Genomic DNA, 4,995 nt, shown 5'->3' with positions numbered 1-4,995 from the left:
CAATATAACAATGAACTCAAGCTTACATGGAAGTCAGGGCATTTAGCATTTAAACATTCAGAACATAAACTCATATGGGACCACACAGTTTATAAATGTATACAGGAAGTCAGAGCACATTCAGTGAATTCTGAGTGATTATACATCCATACCACTGTAAGAATTAAGAAAAGTACAACATCACATATTCTGAACATAAAAAATCCTTCATGAATCCTGAGAAGTAAAGTCAAGCATGTATTACTGAAAAGGAGTCTTACATAGGCCAAATACAAGCTTTTGCATAAAATTTCCAACCCTGATTACCTTGCTCTTTCAGCTATATATAGAGCTCTTATTCTAACTGATCGAGATTTCTCCTCTAGCATGAGGGAAATTCGAAAACTACTTCTATTAATGACATCTGTTTAGCTTTCAACTGCCTATACTGCCTATTTAATGTAACAAACTTCCACTAGACCTTTCTAGACATCTAAATCAAGTAGGACTCTAATTCCATAACAGCCTTGGTCTATAATCATCCTCGTTCTTTGACATATGGTTCCCTTCTAGTTTAGCTGTGATGAGTCTTCAAGGTTCCATGTTTGTCTTCAATGTCACATGTTTTCCAGTGCCCTGAAACATAGGAAACTACCCCTCTTTACTGGTCTTTAGTTTTCCTCAAAATATTCGAATCCAAAGAAGCATGTCCTTTATCCTTTAATTACCCAAAATGGAGCAGACGGCCACGTCCTTGATGTGCTGTAAGCCTTTCCCATGTACCTATGTGATGACAAAACCTTTCAAAAAGATTTGCCACTTTGTCAATCATAATTGATCAACTCAATTGTAACATGCAGCTACAGCAGTTTCGTAGCGCACTACGAAACTGCTGTGTAATTTCAAAAAACACAGTATTCCTTTCATAGCTAAATGATCGCCACTGTTCATGGCTTAAGCACCTTACTCCCTTGATCATTTTGACAAGATTTGCTTGTAAATTTTCAAGAAACAGATATTTCTCCTGAGGAAAAGATGCAATGACACCAATAACACCATTCATTGTTCCAAATATAACTGTATGAATCTGGCTAGTACCTCACGTGCAAATTGTATAGGAATATTCTCTTCAGGTGCAAGGGGATGTGCTAATATAGTTCCCTCTGGGGGCTCCATAAAGAAATAACACATTCCTCCATATAATACTTTCTTCAATGACATTCTGACATCAATATCATTCTCTCCAGGTCTAATCACATCAAACTCAAATCCTAACTTCTTCCCTGCCTTTAAAAATTCACTTCACACAGCTGGTGCTTTGGACAAAGGTATGGGAACAACCATCATCTGAACTATGGCAAAACTTGCACTCTGCACCTCTTTCACATTTACCCTTACTGATAAAATCGAAGCATGCACCTTTTGAGAACGGATCTTTGTTACATACAAACTGCTGAGGCTGATTGGCGAAAGCAGCTTGTTCTATTGGTCCATTTTCTTCCTTATCCAGTTGTGGATCATCAGGATCACCAATGTGCGTCATTAAGAACGTATGAACCTCATCATTATCAGGGACCTCTGAATGCCCTCTAAGAGCAAGAACATCATTCAGAACTGAACCCTTCCCTAGAAGCATGCCATTGGTGTAATATTGAAGTCATTTGTAGCTCGAGTGACATTCTGTATATTCAACGAAACCATTTCACCATGTTCTCCATCAGGGTATTCAGTTTTGTTCACTTGAGAGGATGAAGCAGAACAACGTTTACATCTTCTACTAATGTTCTTCTCAAAGACTTTACAAAGTACATATGATTGCTGCACAGTATTTGAATTGCTATCGTTGCAATAATCAAGAATGTACTCATGCATCTGCCAATTGGTTCTTTCTCGATGGCGAACACGCCCTCTGTAGAAAACTATAGTCTTCTTAATCCCTAGAACTTCAGAGGATGCAACAATAGTTCGGTTTTTTCGAGTGACCTTTCAGTAACCCAGCTTGGTCGCTCGAACTTTCCTTGGTCCAATAGGGTATTCCGCCTTTTTGGGGCTTGAAAAAAAAAATAACCCTTTCAAATTTCTTCCTTTCAGACATGAGTTGTCAGGCAAATCCCATGGTTCGCAGTCGTATGGATTGACCTCTGAAATGACACTGCAAGGTTGAGGGCGCCCATATACTTTTCTTTTCAGATAGTGGGTGAACAATTCTTCATCCGTCGGGTGAAAGCAGAATCCAGGTGGCTGAGAACTGTTCTCCATCTGGATCTTCAAAGCTGAAAATCAAAACAATGTCTCTACTGCCGCTCCTTTTTAAATGAAATTTCGGCAGCAGCTCACTGCCCATGATAAGGAACCTCTCACATTTTCACCTGTTATAAAGGCCCTAGCTCCCAACAACATCAAGTGATTTGTTCTTCTAATTGTGTTTCATGAACAGGTCAGAATACCACATTGAAATAAAACAAATAATCGAACCCACTGGACTATTCGTGTCAAGATAACTGTATCCTGAGGTACGCAAGCCTGATGCAGTTATTGCATTGCTCTTTTTGTTTGAAACTAAGTGGAGTCAAATTTGTAATTTTAAATGCTGCCAGTGATTGCAATCTTCCTTGTGTAAAGGAAAAAAACGCGCTCGCTGATATTGCCTGCTCTAGAATTCAAATAATGAAACCTTTGAGATATCCTTGATGCATTCGCATTGTTGCTGAAGATTAGAATTAAAGCATGAATTCATGGCCATTGGGTCTTCTCTTGAGCATGAGTCTCGAATTCTCAGTAGATATCCATCAACAGAAATAGGCAGAAGGGCACCCCAGTCAACAATGGCTTCAACGCGCTCCGGGCCACCGCATTGAGGCCCTTTCCCAGGCAGTCCAATCCAGGTATTGTTAACATTAATAATATTATGGCCTCTGCTGCTGCAGTGTACCCATGATGGTACCCATGATGGCCACATTTAGACTGCAATTCTCTTGAACCATCATCACGGAGCTCCCATTTGTATAACTGAATCTTTTGATTGATGCCAGCAAGCAACTTTCCATTAAATGCATTCAGATAGTAAACAGAACCCTTTGTCTCCTTCTCAGCAACAATTGCAACATGTGTCAGTACCACAACACCTAACGATCTAAAACACAGCGGATTCTGATAAGTATGACAGCTGGGTGAGATTTGCTATGGATTAGCACAAAATCACTTAGACCGGGTTTCTGCGCTACGAAATCACCAGAAACATGTTGCGTTGCGAAAACACCTAAAACTGACTTATGCACTACGAAATCACCTAAAGAGCTTTGTAGCACATAATAACCTTTGAACAAAGTTGACACATGGAAATTGTGTAAATTATGAGACCAGTGGTGAATGAGGATGCATAGTGGACTCCTTAGACTCAGACTCTAAGGCAAATAAAAACTCAAAGCTAGACTAGCACTGAATTTTTTACCATCAAACTAATGTGGGCGGTTTTGAAATTAGAATTCTTAAGTGATAACAGTGGCTCCACTTGGGATAGTATGCTCCTGTAGTACACTAAGAACTCGCTGGTCCAGTGCCTTATCCATTTATGACAAACAGAAATTTGCTTGACAAGCATCCCTTTCAAGCTTCTGGGGCCTTCACCTCGGGCTTGAACTTGATAATCACCATAGGAGAGAGAAGTCTATATCTACTAAAAAAAAAATTGCTCAGTCAACCTTGAGCTTATTTACATTTTCCTACCTACCTACCCTATCAATTCAAACTTCTTTCAGCTCAATCAATGTGAAATTTCCAATGTAGCCAATCATTTGTCTTATCTGATATTTGAGTTTTTTGACTGCATCGGAGTTCAGAGCCACAATGATATTGTGATGACCAGTGCCACTGAAATTGCCTCTGATCTTCATAGAAAAACTGAAACACTGGAAAATAAAACTCTTCCATATATTTGGCTATAGGATCCCAGAATACATGATCAGCTTGATGATTCTTGTAACTTTCTGGTTGTGCAAACTGATCTTCAAAAACAGTGTACAGTTCCTCAATCGTGAAAGAGAAAGGAAGCAACACTCTCTCCTTGTGTTCTGCCATAGAAAGCTTCTGAAAATAATGATCATGATTATGAAGACTATATGCCTAAATTTGACCTTGTAAACCTTCAATGTCTTTCTCAATGTCTTTAGCAACTTCATCCAAAAATTTCATCTTATCCTTTGCCTTGCACTCAAATGATTTTAGATACGAAGACAAGGACAAAGAAAAACTTTCATTTATTTCTTCACTAATATGATCATCATTCCATTGTTTGAAACCTTGAATTGAAGGAGAGTTTGCCACCACATCTGATCTATCTATCCATTCCTCCAAAAACATAAGCCAAAAGTCTTCAAATGACTTAATGGATTTGGTAGGAAAGCTTTCAATCCACTGTTTACATTTCCCTTGAAATGAATCATAGAACAACATAATGCAAACATCCTCATGTTTAACTCTAAGAAGCTCTATAAAATCACAAAAATCTGATATATGCTTCAAAGTTAAATTCAAATCTTCTCCGTTGAATTTTGGACCATTCCTTAGAAAATATGCATCCTTGGGAAAATGATTTGGGGAACCATGAATTCCTGAAAAATTTATGCATGCATACCTTGAAATAAGAATGGTAACATTTGGGTCCTTCATAACTCTAGTGGAATCACCATGAATCTATGAATTTCAAATTCTTCAACAATGGAGTCGCCAAGGTAGGTTGTAGCCTCGAAAATTCTTCTGAGCTCTTGCTACCTTCAGAAGTTCAGTCTCTTGATTTCGGGAATGAATAATCTTCAGACTCCCGGCAGACGCACCAAAATGTTATCTCAAAATCAGGCCCTGAAAGGCTGCTGGTCAGGTTGACTCTGAGTAACTATTTCAAACCTACTTTAGGCTGAGGCTTAGCCTCCTCAACCTGAGAGGGCTCTCTCTTGATGGATTAATGATTTTGATTAAAGATAAGATGGCTAACTCTTATAGAACAACTGTGAAAAATAT

The sequence above is a fragment of the Pinus tabuliformis genome, chromosome 1_1 (genome assembly GCF_031772625.1).
Source record: "Pinus tabuliformis cultivar Carrire ecotype Pingquan chromosome 1_1, CPIR1, whole genome shotgun sequence".
Classification (NCBI taxonomy): domain Eukaryota; kingdom Viridiplantae; phylum Streptophyta; class Pinopsida; order Pinales; family Pinaceae; genus Pinus; species Pinus tabuliformis.
Note: the sequence above shows the minus strand (reverse complement) of the source record.